At 51.2% G+C, this 21143-nt stretch overlaps 1 long non-coding RNA gene across 1 annotated transcript; it reads left to right on the forward strand.

The window, feature by feature from the left end:
• Positions 1–7614: 7614 nt before the first annotated feature.
• LOC147344199 (uncharacterized) lies at positions 7615–8822 on the forward strand. The gene is made up of 2 exons (XR_015155208.1): positions 7615–7880; positions 8339–8822. It is a non-coding gene; the product is annotated as an uncharacterized LOC147344199 (long non-coding RNA).
• The last annotated feature ends 12321 nt before the right edge of the window (positions 8823–21143 follow it).

Consider the following 21143-nt stretch of genomic DNA (forward strand, 5'->3'; position numbering starts at 1 on the left):
TGGGGGGTAAGGATGGGGGATATTCCAAATGTGATCTGTGTTTCTGAGGGGATGAATGTAGTGATTCATTTATTCATTCATTCATTATCATTTATTCATTCAGTCAGTCATTCACTCAACAAGGTTATGAGGGAGCCACCATGTTTCCCAAGCAGTGTGCTTGCTTAATAATAAGCCACAGATGCTACTCCTGCTCACAGTCTAATGGGCTTCAGAGGAGACAGGCCTCAGGACAGAGGCAGTAAATGCCATGATGAAGGTGTGCAGTGTATATGGGAGCTGGAAGAGGAGAGCTGCCCCAGAGCACTTCCAGAGAATGGAGTGGGTACCTTAGTGGGGTGAATATAGATGCTGGTCAGGGGAGTGTCTCCCGGAAGTGAGCTGCTCATCCACAGCTTGGCATGTGTTTGGGTGGGTATGTGGATTGGGAAGTGTGGGGTATGCTATGTGGATGTGTATATGGATGGCAATGTGTGCGTATGGGGAGGTGTGAGGTGTGTATCGTTATCAGAATTATCAGAGCACATCAGCTCTTTATTACATGTATAATTTCCCCACATCCCATCGAGTCCCTCTGTGCAGGAAGCTGGAGTGGAACTAAACCAAATAGGGGATTAGCAACTTCGAGGGGCTGTGGCAGAGCTGCAAGTGCTGCTGATGGATGGTGTTGGCAGGAGGGGAGGGGAGCGGGTGTCCAGCAACGGAGAGATTGGAGGAGGAGTGGAGGGGAGTCCTGGTATGGGAGAAGAGGGTGTCAGGGGAAGGGGAGTCAGCCATCTGGGAGGGTGGGAGACTGAGGCAATGTGGACTGGACTGGGGACAGGGACCAGTGCCTGTCTTTAGGGAGGAGGTCTGGGGACAAGCCCAAAGACTGGCAGTTCTCTGCGATAAGCTGGACGAGGAGAATAGATGGGAGAGGGAATATACCCAGTCCAGGCCAGTCCTGCTTGGGGTGGGGGAGCCAGGCCTGCCTGAGGGCCTGGCCACCCAGCATGCTCTCTTTTAGAGGTATTTCCTGCATCTCATATGTGGAATATGGCCTGGAAGTTTAGTGGAAAGAAGTCATCTCAACTTTGGATTCAAATCTCAAACTTTGAAGTAGGACCTTGGGCAAGTTACTTCTCAGAGGGGTGTTAAAAACTGGGGTAATAATATTTACCTTGCAAGGTGGTGGTGATGATTGGTACAATATATAAAAACTCTGGGACCTAGTAAGCACTCAGTGAATAATGACTTTTTACTAAAGATGTTGGATTTGTTTGTAGAGCTGAGTTATCTACATGCCAATCAATCTAAACCTCTCCTACTCTTTAAGATTCAAACACAACCTCCTTCTGTATTCAAGCCTCTGAGCTGAGCCAGGCCTACGGAGGCAGCCCCTTCTCCTTGCTCTTGGCTGGAAAAATGTTTCTAAGTAAGTGTTTGTTTCTCTGGATGCCCCTTCAAGCATATTTCTGTCACCGGTTCCTTTTTTCTTCCCTGTTTCACTTAATTTTTTCTCTGCTTAGCCAAGTAATCCATGGTTATTGTGGAAAGTAAACATAAAGAAACAAGAGTAAGAAAACCTTTAATCCCACCATCAGAAGCAAAGATACAAATCACTAATGTTTCTCCAGTGCTATCAGGCCTTATACCAATTGCTTTGGATGCTTTATTTCATTTCATCTTCACAATAACTCTGGGAAACAGGCACAATTATTGTCCCTACTGCCTAGAAGAAGCCAAGTCACAGAAGGTAACTGATTCAAGATTACACCACTGGTAAGTGATCCACGGAGAATGCAAACTCAGGCAAACTATACCTTCCTTCTATTCTTGTCCATTTTCTGAGGACATTTCTGCAGTCTTCATTGAACCAGACTCTGGCCTTCAGTTTACAAATGTTTTACTATCTTCTCCATATCTGGCACAGTGCTGGGGTCTGCTGGAAGACAGGAGACAGCACAGAGGAGCATTTTCTAGGCCCAGCTTCCAGTAGTTCCACAGGACAAAGGCCAGAGCTCAGTGTTCTGGGGCCAGTGGCAAAGGAATACAGAGGAAGGAGGAGCAGATGGCCAGCGGGGGCTTGGGGAGGAGGACTCTGCCTCAGCTGAGCCATCTCTTCATGCCCACTTCTCCTGACTCCCATCACCACACAGTGGCTCCTCTCAGGGCACAGCCCTGCCACCCGAAGAGCAGAACCCCACAGCCCTTGGGGCTGCAGCAGGCCCACAGGCCACTTTGCCAGGACACCTTGCCTCTCTCCCTCCATTCAGCCAATCCACCTGTGGTCAGATGAACCTTATTGAAGCACACTTTGTTAAGTCCCTTACTGTTCAAACACTGTGGCGCCCAGTTAGGTACAAAGTTCTTGGTTGGCGTTCAGGGAGGGTCTTGCTGATCTAATCTCAAACTGTCTCTGCAGCCTTCTTCGTCCAGCTCACCCTTCACATGAGAACATCCCAACTGGGAAAATGTCTTTTTTTCAACAGCTCTTTCCTTCTCCACCTACCAATGCACCATCTTTTCTTCAAGTCCCATAATATATGCTTCTTCTTACACATCTTTCCTGACTGCTTTCCTAAGCACGATGACCATTGGATCTGTCTCTTCCTTTGAGTTCCATAGTCCTTTTTATTCCTCTCAAAACATTGATCTTAGGCAGCCTGACAGCATAACTATTTTTAATTGAAGTCTAACTTATATACAGTCAAGTGTAGTAATCTTAAGTGAATTTTAAATGAATTTTTACATACACACACCCAAACAAATACACACACGTAAACTTTAAGATCAAGATATAGCACATTTCTAGCACTCCAAAGGAATCCTTTGTGCCCCATTCCCTAGTACTTCCTATCCTAACTTCTATCATCCTAGAATAATTTTGTTTGTTGTTAAACCTTATTTCACTGAACCGTACATCATAAACTCTTTTGTGTCCAACTTATTCGATATTGTACCTGTGAGGTTTATCTACATCTGTGAATGTTTCAGTAGTCTATTCTTTTTCCTTGCTTTGTAGTATTCCATTGTGTGATGGTATCAAATTTATTTACCTGTTCTCTCGTGGATGGACATTTGGGTTGTTCCCATTTGGGACAAAATCAGCTGCTGTGAACATTCATGTACATAACATTTACATAACATAGCATTTATTTCTCAAGGGCATACACCCAAGAGTAGATTTGCAGAGTTGTAGGATATACATCCCTTGGCCTTGGACTTCATCTCTTGGACTGCAAGGAGTTCCAACCAGTCCATCCTAAAGGAAATCAGTCCTGAATATTCATTGGAAGGACTGATGCTGAAGCTGAAACTCAAATACTTTGGCCACCTGATGTAAAGAACTGACTCATTGGAAAAGACCCTGATGCTGAGAAAGACTGAAGACGGGAGGAGAAGGGGATGACAGAGGACAAGATGGTTGGATGGCATCACCAACTCAATGGACATGAATTTGAGTAAGCTCTGGGAGTTGGTGATGGGCAGGGAAGCCTGGTGTGCTGCAGTCCATCGGGTCGCAAAAAGTTGGACAGGCCTGAGCAACTGAACTGACTGAGGATATACATAGCTTCAGCAGGTACAGTCAAACATTAGTCTAAAGTGATTTTACTAACTTACACTCCCAAAAATCTATGTGAGTTCTAGTTGCTCTAGGATTGTCAACATTTTTAATTATAGCTATTCAGGCAGGTATTATACTTATATTTTTATATTTCAAATAACAGTAATCATATTTACCATCTATTGATTAGATAGAACAACTCTAGAAAGCTGGTATTATTATCACCATTTTACAGATGAGGCTCTGAGTGGCTTAGGAGTTGAACAAAATGACAGGGATGACCCACAGGAGAAACAGAATACAAATGCAGAACTACTTGACACCAAAGTCCCCGTGGTCCAGATACATCATGTTGCTTCTCTTCTGCCACATAATAGAGAGCAAGACTACAAAGAGATGTGCTCTGTAGTGCCCAAGTAAGAGCTTAATAAGGGATTGTTAAATTAAAGGAACTGATGTGCAGGAAGAGGTGGAGCTCTTGCATTAGGGAAGAGCCATCTAGGTGTTCTAAACTCCAGTGACTGATCGGATTCTGTTGGAATCTGACAGGCTGCCCTTGGAGTCAGGAAACCTAGTTCCCTGATAAAAGAGAGAGACAGAGAAAGAAGGAGCGAAGAGGGGAGGGAGAGAGGAAGGAAGAGAGAGAGAGGGAAAATGGAAGGAAGGAAAGAAGCAAAGGAAAGAGGGAAGAAGGAAGGAAAAATCACTACCTTTAATCAACTTGGGCCACAGTTTCCTCATCTATAGAGTGGAGATAATAATACTGCTCTGGCTAGTGAGAGAACAAGAGGTAGGGTATTGTGTTTGTAAACTGCAATGTTAAAAATTGATAGAAATTTTAAATCATAGCCGTCATCTATGGGGCTTTATAAAATACATGGATACTTAGGATTCAACTGTGGAGATACAAATTGGCTTGATCCAGGGTGGAGGCTGGGCATATACATTTTTTTAAGAGCTTCTCTGGGTGACTCCAGGGCTTGGCTAAGGATAAAAATTGCCAGGGTAAACATATGCATTATTATTATTATTATTCTCTTTTGGAGGGTGGAAATGGGGAGACTCCTTTCAGAAGAGTCTTCTGTAAAGCACAGTGATCCATTTTAAGTCCTTAGATGAGGAACACTGTCAGTGTCTTTATACCCTGGCCATCTCTAGTCTGGAGTCTTAAAGGCAGGTTTGTGAGGGTGTATATTAGGGTGTGCATGTGTTTTTAAGACTATATGCCTGGAAAGGGCAGTAAGGAGAAAACCAATCATGCAGGGTTTCTATATTGAGAGGAGGGCACTAGGGACAGGAGGAAGAATCAGTCAAGTTCAGGGGTGCTCAGGCCCATGGACTTCTATCCTTAAGAAACAAGCAAAAAGGAGCCAAGCCTGGGGCTTGGCTGTTCCTGTCACCCTAATTTGGCCACAGCTGGGGTCTGAGTATCACCCTGTTTGGCCACAGTGTCAGCCCTGCCTGCCCCTGACCGCCGAGCTGGGGAGGCCTGGAATCTAGCCTGGAATCCAGCAGCCATCCTTCTTCCTGTTAGTCCTCTGCATATCCTGTGCACCCAGGATATTGTCCATACTTGAGTGGTAAGAGAGGGTCAGAGCAAGGCGAAAACCACCTCTCCTACTCTGCTCCTGCCTAGGGCCCTCAGTCCCATTGACCTGCTCCCTGTCCAAGGCAAGCAGTCCACATTTTGGGTTTCTTCCACTATTTATACTCAGGAGAGGGACCCTGGGGACCCCATGGGCCCAAGCTACTGGCCCTGCTTATCCTGGGGTGGGAGGGAGAGGAGGTCCTGCTTAGGCTCAGAGAAGGATGTGGGAGAGAAAAGAGGAAATAAAACAGAGGGCAGGATTAATGAAGTGGCTTCAAGAGCTAATAGTGCATTTACCAACATCTCCTCCTCTGACTCCCATCCAGGAGGAAACTGGCCACAGCTCTGAGGCAGGCTGTCTGGCTCCCAGTGCACCTTTTAGGGATCCCAAGGCTGGAAAGAGGCAGACAGCCTCTCAGATGACAGAGACAACCTCTCTTCTCTTACACCCCAATCTCTGTAAATGAGATTGGGGTCTCAGCCCCTCCTGTGCAGTGCAGGTCCTTCCCCAGAACCACCAGCTTCCAAGTAGCCAGTGGAAGGTACATTATTTGGCAGTGTTTGGGGGATCCTGTCCCCCACTCCAGCATCCAACCACAAGGATACAGCCCTGGCCACCTTCAATAGTCTCTTTCAGCCTGTACCCATCCCATGCCCTCCTCTCTCCCAGGCCTCCTCCCCAGAAGCTGACCTGGAGCTGGATTCCCAAATAAACAGTAACTAATTGGATTAGGAGCTGATAATATTGTTGACCTTTCTTAATGTCTGCTGGCAGTCTTTCCACCACACTGAGGCTTAATTGTATGGGGTGGGGGGAGGGTGGGGGACTTCCAGGAGTGAAATGTGACCCCTGTTAACCTCAGATAAAATGGGCTCAGCGTCTTCCCAACTGCCTGTCATCCCCCATGGAGCAGAAACACACACATGCTCCCACTCTCATCAAATAATTACACAGATGATACACACATGCATAGGCATGCATGCAGAGATGCAAACACACCCAGCGGCACACAGGCATCTCACCCGAATCCACACCTGACTTTGAACATGGATCCTACATGTATACAAGCCATACAAACATGTGTGCATGCAACATCACATATATGATAGACAAATATATGCACATACACAGTCGCAAAAACAAACACCGAGATACATCTAGGCAAGTATAATTACATACTTGATGCATAATAGGTTAATAGACATACTCATGAATGCATACAGATGCACACACATACACTGACATGTGCACATATACTCAGTCATGATGCTGAATAAAATGAGCATGCACAGTGCATGACACGTGTCCACATGTGTGCATAATGTCACATACCTTTGCCCCCGGACAAGACAGCCCCCGCCGGCGCTCCACATAGATAGTCTGGCCCACCCCACACCCCATCTCTTTCACAATCTCTGTTACTTCCACTTTCTACTTGTTCCTGGGCTTCCTGGTTGTGTTTCTGGGACCCTGTGTTTATGGGTCTCTTGGAGCCCGGCCCCGCCTCTGTGAGTGTCTCCATCGCTCAGAACCTCTGGGGCCCTGCCGCTGCCTGGATCTCTCTCTGCTCCTGGGATGCCGAAGTTGAAAAGGGCCTGGCTGGCAGAGTGGTGGGGAGAACATGCAGAGAGAAGAGATTAGAAGAGCTGGGTATGGGCAAGGAGGCCAGCGAGGGTGGAGAACAGGGTCAGGGGGAGAGGACCCGGAAAGAGGGGAGCGGCGAGGGAAGGGGAGCGCGGGGCGGGGGAGGGGCGCCTGCCTGCGCACAGCAGATGTTGCCGCTCCTCGGATGGAGCTGTTAATGTAAGTGGAGTTTGTGCGATGGTAATTAGGAGGGCCCTCATTACCCTGGCGGAGCCGGCTGAGAGCCGATAAAGCCGAGGGGGAGAGGGGCCGACATCAGGGTAATGGGGGAGCGGGGCCGTTGAGGAGCTGGAGCCGAGCCGGGACCGCTCCACGCGCAGCTGGAGCCCGGCGAGAGGGCCGGGGAGGGGGGCGCGGACCGGGCCTGGAGCCCCCGGGAGAAGCAGGGGTGCGAGAGGGCGAGTGTTGCGCGCGGCTACCTCTGCGCTGGCCTTGGTGCCGGCCGCGCGGGAGAGGGTGTCGTGGAGCGCGAGCTGCGAGGACTGGAGCTGCTTGTCTGCAAGGGGCAGGTGGCGAGGAGGGTACCAGGCCGGAGTGTCCGCCTCAAGTGCAGCCCTGGGACGGGGAGTGGGGGTGGGGGACATCCCCGGGGAGGCGGCGGGGGTGGGGGTGGGGGAACATCCCCAGAGGCCTATGCACCTATATTCTGAGACCCCTGGTGACGGACAGCGGTGGGGCCAGAAGGTGGGAACATGAAAGGACACCCTTCTCCTCTAGTGCCTCCCATCCCCCTGCTCCAGTGCCTGGGGATCTAGGACTCATCCAAAGTGACCAAGACGCGGTCTCTGGAAGAGAACAGCCAGGACGAGAATTACCATCTAGAAGGAAGGTTCCAGAATGTTAGGTCACAGACTGGAGGACACCAGCCAGAATTCAGGAGATGACTGGCAACCTCCCCTCCGCTGCCAACCCTAGGGGAGGGCCCCAAGCAATGAGCATGTTGAAAGCGGAGCCCCAGCATCCCTAACTAAGCACCTTGCTTCCCTTGGGCTTTGCAGGAATGGGAACAGAGGCAAGGGAGCAGTGAAGCACTTGTACCTCTAATCCCCGGCTGGGGACCTGGGAGCCCTTCCCACACCTCCAGAACGGGGTCCAGGGTGGTGAGTCCGTTTTGCTATTTACCATCCAGGGATTTCCAGGATGAGCCCCAGTGCTTTTCAGACTAAGGAGTGAGCAAGCCCAGTCTTCCTAGCTAACTGAGAGCCATCTTCACAGAACAGGCCATTTTCACAGAACAGGCCAAGTCCCCTTCTCCTCCTGCTCCCCCAGCCCAAGGCCAGACAACCCTGGGAAGACTTCCAGGAGGCAAGGAATCTGCCACCATGGCAGGGAGAGGGGAACTGTGGGGGGCCTTGCTTTCTCCATCGGAGGGTCCATCATCCCCTTTTTAAATCCCTTTTTCACACAGCCCCCACCTGCAGCTGCTTTCAGAAGCCCAAGGTCATTGACTCCTGCCACTTCAGTTTACTGACTTCCCAAGGAGTATATCATGCACCCTCCCCTCCTCGCCCCCATTATGGAAAGAGTGGAACAGACAGGGGGATTTTTTTCCCTTCAGGCTTTGAGGAAGGGAAAGGAAGGACCTGCCACTACCAACCGCAGAGGGAACCATGTCTCCCAGAGAACCAACAGGAATGTGGTATCTCTGAATAGACCTGAGCTGAGGGGAGACCCCGGAAGCCCCTCCCCTCTTCAGCAGCGTGGCAGAGTAGGGGTTAACAGGGAGAGGCTGCAAGACTGGAGCAGGCGGTGGCTCCCGCCCCCCCCCCCCACCCCCAGAGTTGCTGACTCTTCCTTTTTGTTCGGGCTGACAGCGAGCACCTGGTGTGCTCCTGCAACAATATTGTTCCTGCCTCCCTCCCTCCAGGCCCCAGGCTCCCCTCTCTCTCCCCCTCCCCACCCGCAGGCAGCCTTCCCCTCCATCTCCTCTTCCCCCTAGCCCCTCCTGCCACTGGCCTCCTAGGAGCACCCCCCCAACACAACCACAAGCACGGACCCTGCGGTGTCAATAAACACAACATATGCTGCCATTAATGTGAAAATCGTGCCCTCTACTCCATTCATCCCCTCAGCCTGCCCGCCCGCTGGGGGCAGGGGTAGGGGGGTTGGGGAAAGAAAGGTCAAGTGGGAAACATTAACTACCCTCTTTTTTTGATCTGCTTACCCCTCACCCCCACCTCCAGAGATGGAGAGGAATTGGAGGAGCATGGATGGGAGAGGGATAGGGGTGTTCTGAGACCTGTGTTCTCCCCCAGAGTCTCCCAGATGGAAACAGGTGAGCACCCTCCTCCAGCCCACACGCCTCTTGAGCTTCAGGGGGACAGGAGTAAGGCTGCAGTCAGCCCTCCCACAAACGGCCACAGTTGCTGACAGGCTTCCCCTGGGGGCAGACATGGTCAAGGCGGTCTTGTTCTCTTGCAAGTCCGGCAATCATCTCAGCTCCTGGCAACCTTCTGTCTGTCTACCTGAATTATAAAAGACAAACCAGAAGGGTTCTCCAAGAGGGCTGGGCTTCAAAAGCCCTTGTGAAAGGAGCCAAATACCTCAGGTGGCTAAGGGAGTGGCCTGGCCTCAGTCTCCTCAACTAAATCACCAGTGCCAAGGCAGCAGGGGATAATAAAGATAAAAATAATACAATAACAACAGCTAACATGTATTGAAGGCTTATTTATGTACCAGACATTGTGCTAAGCACTTTACAGGCTTTATCTAATTTGTTCCCCAGAAGGCCTCTATAGGGAAGTTACAGCTGATATCCCCATTTTACAGCTGAGGAAAACAGGCTTGCTTAGGACAGCTAGCATGTACTGAGTACTCACTGTCCTCCAGACCCTGGTTGGAGTTTTCTACATATCATGTCAGTGACCCTCTGAGGTTAGCAACACTACTGGTGCCATTTTACAGAGGAGGAAACTGAGGCTCAAGAGATTCAGTAACTTGCCAGCAAGTTACTGAAGTTCACAGGCAGCAAGCAGAACTTGGCCAGGAATTCAGGTCTGTCTGACAGCAAAGCTTATCCTCTTGGCCTCTACACGTTGCTGCTTCCTTTCTCTTCTGTATTTGTCTCCATCTCCAGTAGCACCCACAGCACATACAACTCCCTCCCCCACCCAAGCTCACTCCCAAGATCAGACATATAGTAGGACAATGGCTTCCCAGTGGCGCTAGTGGTAAAGACACAGGTTCAGTCCCTGGGTCAGGAAGATCCCCTGGAGGAGGGCATAGCAGCCCACTTGAGTATTCCTGCCGGGAGAATCCCACGGACAGAGGAGTCTGGCATGCTGCAGTCCATAGGGTTGCAGAGTTGGAGACGACTGAAGTGACTTAGCACACACACATGCACAGGACAATGGGGAAGGAAAAGCCAGAGTTGAGACTCTCATTCTCTGCCCAGGTCCTCACTCTTTCCACTGTCACTCCCTGCTGTACCTGTCCAGCCTGCGTGCTCACTGTCCCCTCACCCCCATGGCCAGCCTCATTCTGAGGAGCTGCTGTGTACAGGCAAAGCGCCCCTTTAGGCTCCCAGAGCACAAAGATATTGTGCTTGGCTCTGCAGCTCCTCACTTCTGAGACTCCAGTTGCTTTATTGATACTAACTTAACACATCCCCCACTTCCCCACCCGACCAGGCCCAGTCTGACGGGCAGAAATCTGCTGCCTGGGCACCACCCTGACCTCTCTTTTCCTCTTTCATTATCCGCTCTGGGCACCAGGGAGCCAGCACCAAAATTAAAACAATAACTAAGCCCGAAGTGGACCCAGCAGCCCCCACTCCCACCCAAGGGAGGGAAAAAAGCCACAAAAACACCTGGAGAGGAGAATAATCAATGGAAGGGGAGGGGTGACCCACTCCCACGCCAGCAGCCCCCCACCCGCCTTAACCCTTTATCCCCTGCACTGAACCAGAATTCCCAGACCCCATCCTATAAAGAAGCAGCAGCTCCTGGCAACTGTTTAGCCATTTAGTGCTTTGGGGTTTGAAAAAACAAATCTGAGACAGTGAGGTCCCCAGAAGCCCACAGTTAAGAAGGACTAAGACCCCTAGAAGCCAGTGTTACCATGAACAAGAAGTACTTCTTGGGCAAACTGCTGGAGAATTGGTTGATCACTTACTTAGCGATGTGTGTCAAACGCTTTATAAAGTGCACTACTTTATTTGATCCTCGCAACAACCACACCTGTAGGCATTTTTGCTCCTATTTTTCAGATGAAGAAACTGAGACTAAAATGAAATGACTTGCCCAAGTTCATCTCAGCTAGTAAGTGGCAGAATCAAGCTTCAAACTTCTACTCCAGACTCTTTTTTCAGAGCCTACAACTTAACCATCTGGCTGAGCTTTCTGCCTGGACCTTTTCCCAGTGCTACTGGAGTCTGGGTAGACAAGTAGGCTCAGTTCAGGAATCTTCTGGCTTCAATCTCACTGAAAGGAATGGAGATCAGCGAAGGCAGGACCCAGGTCTAGGCCTGCTGAGGCCAGCAGAGGGGGCTGCTGTAGTTGAGGTCAAGTGCGGGAGAGGGAAGCTGGAAGTGCCTATCCCAGGAAAGCAAAAAAGTGTTCCACAGGGCTCCCCGTGCCCCCTGCCCCCTGCAATGTCTATGGGCCAGCTGCCTCAGCACAGGGTGCCCTTCCCAGGGGAGGGGGAGGGGCAGAGTTAGCCCTGCTGAACTGTCCTAACTGTGGAGCTCTACACAGAGGACCTCCCCTCCTTGTCTTTCTGCCCTATGAGTATTCTAGAAAGAGAATCTCAGCTACTCCATCCACCCTACAGCAGGATACCCATATCCCCTAGCAGGCCCCACTGCCCCACCCCAACACACTCCAGCCTCTCAGCATCTTCTTCTTTTTTAAAAATATTTATTTATTTGGCTGCACTGGGTCTTAGTCGCACCAAGTGGGATCTTCAGGCTTCATTGCATCACGTGAACTCAGTTGCTTGGCATATGGGATCTCGTTTCCTGACCAAGGATTGAACTTGGACCTCCTGCATTGGGAACTTGGAGTCTCAGCCACTGGACTACCAAGGAAATCCCTCTCAGAGTCTTCTGACTGTCCACTTACCTTGTCATTTTTCACTTTAATTCTACTGACATAAGAACAGAACTTTTTCAAAGGCACTATACCAGAAAACTGAAAGAAAGATGAGAAAAACTAACTATTATGTCTAGGCACTGTTCTATGGACTTTGCCTAAAACTTGCACAACAATCCTTAGAGATAGGTACCCCTGTTCTACAGAGGGAGGGAAGGAGGGCCTGGTAACTCATAAACTGAAGCTGGGAAATGACATAGCTGGGATTTGAATCTAGGCAGTTTGCCCTTTTGTAACACTACTTTTTCCCCCCAAAAAAGAAAATCTTCAAATGCTTTATTCTGCATTGGACTGTAAGTTCCCTAAGGGCATTCTTGCCCATCTTTACATTCTTATAATAGGGTAAAACATAGGGTACACGTGCATGTATGCTCAGTCATGTCCAACTATTTGCAACCCCATGGACTGTAGCCTGTCAGGCTCCTCTGTCCATGGAATTTTCCAGGCAAGAATACTGGAGTGGGGTGCCATTTCCTATTCCAGGGGATCTTCAAACCTGTGTCTCTTATGTCTCCTGGATTGGCAGGAGGATTCTTTACCACTAGGGTCACCCAGGAAACCCTAAACATACTGGGACCTCCACAAAAGTGCACCCAAGGAATTCTAAGAAAATTAAAGGCCATGAGGACTGCCTGTCACACCCCACAGGGAGATGGCCTGATGCTCTCAACCTTGGCTGTCCTGGGTGCTAGATCAGCCACGCTGCCTTCCCAGTCAGAGGTAGGCTGAGCCAATAGGAGAGCCAGGTCTGACGAGGTCTTCAGGCCTTTCCGTAACCCTTCCCGTTGCCTCACTGGTCTCCCTTGACTCTCTAGATACTGACCTAGTCTTGGCTTCTAAGTCCGCACAGTCCCCCAAATTCCTGCCTCTACCTCCCTCCAAAGACTAGTCATGAGGACCCTTCATGGCCCTGACCTTCAGAAGTTTTGGCTCCCTTTGCCCAGTTCTCTCCATTCTGCCTTTTGTTCTGGAGCATATTTGTGGTGAGGGTTGGCCCTGCCCTTGGGAAGCTTAGCTCCTTCACACCGCAGCCTGGTTTCAAGCTGTCCTAAGGACAGATGCCCTGGTCCCAGGAGCCCATCCGCCGCACACCTGCCCCCTGCCCACAGCTGACCAAAGACTTTCCTTTGCCACCCCCTCAACACAGCCCTCTATTGCTCTGTTCCTGACGTGAGCATTTCCTCCAAATCCCCACACTGCCTCCCGTGACCCACTTAGAATCCTAACTCTCCAGACTTAAAATAGAAAACACTCAACACAAGCTTTGTACACTTCCCGCTACCAGCTGAATAAAGGCTATGTCCTTAGCAAAAACAATAACCGCCTATTACTAACAATAGTTGCCCACCAATTCAGCACCTATGGCCATTCATTTGCTCAGCTTTCCCCAAGGCATTTCCTACCTGTACTCAGACTGTATAAATGCCTGGGTGTCTCTCTGGGTGTGGGACTTGTGTGTGACAGTGTTCTGGGAATGGCTATTGTGTACTACACTTTCTCTTCTCCTTGGGAAAAACTCTGAAGTGGCTGCTGGCCCTGGGCTCATCTGTAATCTGGGGCATTGATCGGGGTTCATTGATAGCTGATTGTTTTCACACGTGACTCGGTCACATTCCTCTAATCTCCATCCTTCTGCTCAGTTTGCATGACAAGAAGCGGCCTCAGTGGGGAGAGGTCGCTCACCTCTGACCAGGATATAATTGGAAAAAGAAGGTCATTGCTGCCTTTGCTTCTGGGGCAGATCAGCTTCGTTCCATTTGTGTCAGGAGCTCTTGCCAGCCCACACTGTCAATGACGTGGAGACAATGGCTGTGCCCCACAATGGAGCCCACAGAGATGTCCTCAACACAAATCACGAGACCCACGCTTGCTCTCATCAGGACAGGCATGTACGACAACACACACACAACAGGGGCTCTCAACGCTGAGGATACCATCAATGACACACAGGACAACACGTGACATCTACACATAGAGGACGCACAAAGAGATACATGAAAACAATGCTTACCGATGACACAGGCACCCAACGACAAACACACACAGTGAGACACATAGAGACATTTTGATGAGGGCAAAGAGCCCAGGCTGAGCTACCACACCAAACAGGAAAAAAATGTTCAATAGTCATTCCTTTCTTCGGGCAATGCCCCTATGGGAATATATCAGAATTACCTGGAGAGCTTTAACAAAGTGCTTGTTTCCAGGAACCCGTGCAGGCCCGTACACACCCCTTACAATATGAGTACATGTGGATCCACAGGTTTACGATGAAAACCTCCCTCAAGGAATTCTGATATGCCCCCAGGTTTAGAACCATTGAACCAGGCTCCCCTCTACTGGGTGGCAGAATTTGCCAGTAGGGGTGTGAGGCTGTATTTTATTTTCTCAGTTTGGGAAGGGACAGGCAGGAGCTGAGAAAAGAATTCGCCTATAGCCGGAAGATTAGGGGCCAAACAGTGGCCAGGAACTGAAAGAGTTAAAACTGGGCATTGATCCCGGCGACCTTGGCTGGCCTCGTTAGCGCCCGCACAGCACACACAGAAGGACCCTTCGCGCGGGGACTGTCCCAGAGACTCGCCTGCGCTGCGCCGTTGGGTTGCGAAGACCCAAAAATCCCACACCGCCTCCGAAGCCGTGTCAGCTGCAGCCTTGGGTATCTTTGGGGAACCCTGGTTAGCCCCTGGTCCGGTGATCAGCCCCCGAGGCACTTCCCCGTGCCATGCTGGGCACTGTAAAAATCAGAAAGTTGCTTCTGTTCGGGGCCCCGGGAAGGGCCGAGCTGCCCTACTCCCAACCCGGCCTCGCAGGGAGGCCTCCGGGAAAGGACAGAGGGCAACGCGCGGGGACCGTGCGTCGGAGGCGGCGGGTCACTTGAGCCCCTGCGAGGTGGCGCGGAGATCTGCGGGGACAGCACAGGGTCGCGCCGCCCCCTGGCGGCTCAGTGGCAGAGTTGAGGCTAGGGGCGGGCGGCAGCGGGGGTCTGGCCGCTCCGGGACAGGTTCCTTGTTTCCAGAGACGAGCGGGGGAAGGATGTTGAAAAGACGCCCCCACGAAGACTGTCCTGTCCTCCCTCACTTCCGCTCTGCCTCTGTCCCTTTCTCGATTTTTATCTCTCTTCCTTCTCCCCCCATCTCGCCCACTCTTCCTGCCCTTCCCCCTCCCGTCCTCACCCCCTCTCCTACCCACCCCCCTTCCTTTCTCTCGTCCTTCGCCCGCCCCTTCCCGCCCCCGCGGGGCAGCGCCTGGGTGCGCCCGCTTGGCAGTTAGCCCATTAGATCTCGTACTATTGATCCGCTTCTGAGCTGAAGCTGACAGCCCCCCACCCCCTTCCCGTTCTCTCCTCGTCCCCATTCCTGTCCGCCCCCCCTCCAACTCCAGGCGGTCCTGGCCTGTGCCTTCCCCTCCACTCAAACCCCCACGCGAGCTGCGCCGAAGTCTCGCCCTCACGAAGGACAAGAACAAATGTAATTAACGCGACTAGCGAGGGGGGTGAGCCCCTACCCGCACAGGCTGGAGCCGGGGTCTCAGCGGTCCGCCCCCTGCCCGCCGTCTCCCTCCCGCCCCCACGCTCCCCGCCCCCCGGAGCGGGAGCATTTGGCTTGAGCTGCGCCTGCCCTATAAATCCACATATAATTCTCGCCTTTCCTGTTCAGCTAAGGAAAATAAACGTGTAAGGCTGTTTCTGGGAGCCCAGCTCAGGGACCGCTCTAAATTCTCCTCTTATTGAGTCCGGGCTGGAAATCATTCAGTTCGGCGGCGCGCCCCCACCCTCCCCACCCCATAGCCCGCCGCAAGCCCGCGCCCGCGCCCGCCGCGCACACGCACGCGCGCACACGGGAGGCAAGAGCCGGGTATATAAATATCTCCAGCTCTCCCCATAGCCGGGCAGATTTATTCCGCTGCCAAGCCTGCAGAAAATTGACTTGTTCATGGAGGCGGCTATTGACACATCACCGGGGGGAGGGTTAGGGGAGAAAGCAGTGGAGCCGGCGCCCCTCCATTATACGTTAATGTAATCAGCAGTGTGCGAAATGACTGCGCGGAAAATAGCATCACTGACATTTATATTAGAGGATATTGATGGCAGGAGCTGTGACCGCATCACTCTGCCTCCCGTTTCCACGGATTGACACAGGAGCCTCTTGTTGGCTCCATCCACGCTCGCCTCCCCTCCCCCTCCTCCTCCCCCTCCCTCGCCTTCTCTCCCTCTCTCCACCCACTGTCTCTCTCCTCGCCTCTCCCCCACCCTCCCAATTCACTCTTCCAGACGCTCATTTTCCAAATAATTCTTGAGCACCTACTGGGTGCCACGTGCAGGGTCTCTCCCGCGCGCCTGTCTCTAGGTTTCTCTCTTTCTTCCCAACCGTGCCCTTGCCCTCTTTCTCCCTTCTCCCCAGCTCTGCCTCCCCCTCCCCCTTCCCTGGCTGGGTGGTTGGACCGCTGCTGTCAGAGCAGATAGATAATTGAAAAATGGGCCTCACCTTTGCAGCCAGCAGGAGTGGTTCAGGCAGTTACGGCCGGGGTTACCTACTCCATCTCAGGCCCAGGCTCCAAAAGAGATTCTGAGGAAATTGGATTTTACATGGATGTTTTATTCGGGCAGAGGCTTTAGTGTATATAAATACAGCCGAGGAGGCCTTGGCGGCAAGGATGAGTGAGGCGAGACAATCCCGCCTGGGGCCTGGAGGCTCAGGGGAGGCAGACAGGCCATGTGCTCAGCTCTGGGTCCCAGACCTGGACATCCGCGCATTTCCTCCTCAGCATCTGAGACTAAAAGAGGTTAATGCCTCTGAACAGCTCCTCAAAAACTGCCTTGGGAATTTTAAAAGTGTGTAATTGTTGACAGCACCATGTACTGAGAAAAGAAGGAAATATACTCAAGAAGTTTGAGGACTGATTCAGTAAATATTTATTGAACCCTTAAGTTGTGAAATTGTGTTTGGGGCACATGAGTATGTTAGACATGGCTGCTGATTTCAAGGACAGTTTGGAGAATGACAACCTGGGGTTTCAGGTTAGGGACAAGGAAGGGGAAAGGTGTGGAAGTGGGTACTGAGATCACTTCTCTGATCATCCAATCACCTGAGAAGCCTGGATGAAGAAGCAGAAGGGAAGCGGGTCAAGCTGGGGGATGGAGAGTCCTACCAGCTCTCCAGTCTGTCTGTCCTGGGCTGGTCAGCAGAGTTTCTGGGAACATTTTAGACAACTGTAGTCACCAAATCTATAGGCAAGTTCACATCCAAAATGTTTGCAGGAAATCTGATGAAATCCTTCAGAGGGCTAGGGTGATAGATCATCAAGGAGCAAGGTGAGGCCTTCCAGAGAGACCAGCTGCAAGGCATGAAGAGGGCCTGAGTGAGAAACCCTTTGTGGGAGACCTAAATTGAAGGTACATAAGCCAGTGGTGGTGGGGGGGTGGGCATCAGACAACAAGGGAGGTGAGATGTGGGTGTGGGAAGGAGGGAGTAGATGCTTGGAGGCCTTGAATAAGGAATCCTCCAGTGTTTGAATGCCCCAGTCCCCATAGGAAGGCCCCTGTTTTCAGTCATGGGCAGGGTCTTTTCTGTGCCTGGTCTGATCTCTGATTAGAGTCTATGTGGTTGACAGCTGTAGCCCAAATCATTTTCATTTCTTGAAAGAAGAGCTCATGAGCCAACCCATGATTGAAGAACTGGTATTAAGGTGAGTATAACCAGGCTAAATGATCACCAACGGGCCAAGGGATCCTTCAGGGCTCAGAGCAGAGACGACAGCTGCCTTATCCCAGCCACACCGCTGAGAACTGGACCAGTCCTCCCCCAGATTCCAAAGCCCCCCTTCTTCTCCGCAGCCACATTGTTCTACTGTTACATCATCAGCCTGCAGGGGCAGGACAGGTGCTGGATAGATCATGGCCATCCCTCCAGCTGCCCCACACACATCCTAGACACTTCCACATGGCATCTGGGAGCTCCAGTCCAACTCTAGGATGGGAGTACTCTGGGGTAACTGCACTTCCTGTCTGACTTCTATTAGCCTCTTTCCTCTCTCCTGTGGATTACATTCACTCTGACAGCCTTGAGTCAGACACCCTTCCCAGCTATCAGGAAGCCAGGCTGCTCCCACTTACCAGCACTACTTATACCTCCTCCTCACCTCTGGTCTCAGAGAACCACACGAACTCATGTCTCCACCCCGCAGATCTGATCCTGGTTTTGTCTTCCCTTGCTTGTGACTCATTTGACAAAAGATTCTGTGTCCTGAGATTCTGGTCTTACTCCTAGTCTAGAAACCCTTGAATAGGTTGGTGATGAGAATATGAGGGGGTGTGTGTGTGCATGTACCTGTGCTCACTTGGTCATTGCATGCCCAGGGCACAGGGGACATCATTCATGGAGCAGGACTTGGTACCACCCTGCCTTCCAAATTAGGGAACTGACATGCATAAGGAAAATGAAGGAACAACCAGGGAAGTAACCTCCCACAGCAGGAAGGATGCCTCTCAGTCCTGCATGCCTTATTCAAATGAGATTCTGGGAAGTCATTCTTCCATGATCATTTACTCAGTAAGCCATCAGAGAGGACCCAGTGACATGGGGTGGAGGGAGGGAAGAAGGTACTGGAAATAGCCATGTAAAGACTCAGCCACTCATTGTGATTCAGAGCCTGTCCATTCCTTCTCCCTATGTGAGAAGGCAGCTGGAGACAGGGCTCAAAGGAGAATGGACCTTCGAAAAAGAGAAAGCCTGTTTCCAGGGGGCAAAGGAAGCCATTAGGAGCTGGAAGGAGGAGGTCTGGTTGGAGAAGCCAGGCTTCACAAAAGTGCGTTTCCAGCCTTAGCAACAAAGCCAGTGTTAGCTATGCGACTGTGATGAGAATCACCTAAACCCTCTGGAATTCAGATCTCCCATTGGTTAAAAAAAATGGGGGTGTCCATTTCAGCTATAACTTCTGATTCTAAAGTGGTGAATGAATATGTTTGGAAAGCCCAACTTGGGATGAAAGAAGGAAGTTCACAGTTAAAGACTGAGACTTACAAAAGGGATAATGAAAGATAATTGTGGAGCCAGTGGTCTGAAATTGCTCAGAAAACTCTTTGGGGGTTGAGAATCTGTTGGAGCCAAGACAAGTACAGAGCAGGAAAGTGGACCAGGTTTGGGCAGAGGGGAGGCAGGGATAGATCCAGAAAGCAATGCCCCCTAAATTTGTCTCAAGCCAATTCTCTGCTTAGAAATCAGCTGGTACAGCCCAGAGATCCAAGTAACCTGGAAGCTATTAATTCAAATGACAGGAATCTGTGCACTCTTTTATGTTTTGTACTTTAGAGGGTAAAGGGTTAGTTTGTTTCTCTGGAGTTACATAGTTTCTCTGAGACTATGAAGTTTCCTAGTTGAAAAATGTTGTTAGAGCGTCACGGTAAAGAACCCGCCGGCCAACAGATGATACACAGGAGACGCGGGTTCGATCCCGGAATCGGAAAGATCCCCTGGAGAAGGGAATGGCAACCCACTCCAGTATTCTTGCCTGGAGAATCCCATGGACGGAGAAGCGTGGCGGGCTACAGCGCAAGGACTCGGACACGACTGAAGGGACTTAGCACGCAGGCACGCACGAGCTTAGGATAGAGAAGGGATCAGGGCGCCCCTAGTGGCAGAGCTTGGTGATTGGCAGCAGCAGTACCGCTTCAAGACGGTGCAGAGGCTGCAGGCAAAGTGAAGCAACTGGAAAGAGGCGGTGGGGGGCACTATAAGTAACGGATACACCACCAGCCCCCTCCCGTCTTGACTCGGAAGAAACAGGACAGGTGACCTGGGAAGCTTTGCAGCAGAAAGGCGCTTTAGAAGATAATCCCCAGGGGGAAAAGACTAGAAGCCCAGAGCACAGGAAGCTAGGAGCCAGCAGGCAGGGGAGGAGAGAGAAGAGGGGAGGAAAGATATCCCTTTCCACGGATGTGCCTTGGCCCCAGCCCAGGCAAAGGGGGGCAGATTTTCTGTCTAGTCCCAAGCCCCTGCATCTGCCACCTTGTTTACCTCGTGCCTATTTATAGTTGCAGGCTCCAAGCCCGGCATGGGACTCTGCAATTTATGTGACTATAAACCTCCAAAGGGCACTGGATGCTGGCAGGGCATGGATAAAGACAGGGGCAGGCCTCTCAAGGTCAAAATGGCCACCCTCCCAACCCTGTTGACCTTACACTCCACTAAAGAGCAAGAGGTCATAAGACTAGGCTCAGGCAAAGAAGCCATGCGTGGAAAGACACAGTCACCTCTTTGCCTCTTCCTACCCTGAGCTGGTTCAGTTTAGGATTGCAAGCAAGTTAGAGAGGACCTGTTTGGTTTGGTTTTCCCTTTGGGAGGTCGTTGGGAAGCTCTGGATAGGAGGGTGGATCTCATCAGGGGATGACTGATTTTGGAGAGAGTGGCTGAATCTAGCCTTCTGGGAGGGAGGGGAGAAAGGAGCTCTGCCACCCAACTCTCACCTGCCCATCCTCTTAACATCAGAAGAGAAGAAAAATCCTGATGGCTCAGACAGTAAAGAATTTGCCTGAAATGTGAGTTCGATCCCTGGGTTGGGAAGATCCCCTGGAGAAGGACATGGCAACCCACTCCAGTATTCTTGCCTGGAGAATTCCATGGACAGAGGAGGCTGGCGGGCTACAGCCCATGGGGTCCCAAAGAGTCAGACACAGCTGAGTGACTAACACTTTCAGAGTTATTCCTGGCCACTGGCTTCCTTCTGGGAAGGCCTTGGAAGGCCTGAGCCAGCCCACCTCTCACTGAGGACAGGATATGCTGGTCTACCAGCACCTGGGCCTCTGATCACCATGAGATTCTGCTCAAGCAGAATGGCCTGAAGCCTTCCCTTTAGAGGCAACCACTACTTAGCCTCTGGCTGACCGTCTACTTCTTGTCTCTCTCCATTGCCTGATACCCAGCCCCACCATGTGTTCTCCCCCCACTGCGTCCCCTAAAAGTACCCCACACTGTGCTTGCCAACCCTGCTCCCTCTGCTATCCCAGCCTCCTGATGTGCCCTCCCCCTCAAGCCCTTTGCACTAGTCTTCACCCCATGATTTATCACAGAAGTATGGAGGCTGGACATAGCTCAGCTCTGTGTGTGTGCATGTGTGTGCATGTGTGTGTGAGTATAAGGATGTCCTGGGTAAGTGGACAGTCGCAAATCATAGGCCGAATGGGTATGAACATGAAGGAGAAGAGAGACCCAAAATGACCTTCTCCTCAACTGTTTTGTTATTTCCTCATCAATCTCTGGTCTGCTGGATAAATCTGAG

This window comes from Bos grunniens, chromosome 26, assembly GCF_055505025.1.
Source record: "Bos grunniens cultivar Pamir isolate PY7600 chromosome 26, Bosgru_T2T1.0, whole genome shotgun sequence".
Classification (NCBI taxonomy): domain Eukaryota; kingdom Metazoa; phylum Chordata; class Mammalia; order Artiodactyla; family Bovidae; genus Bos; species Bos grunniens.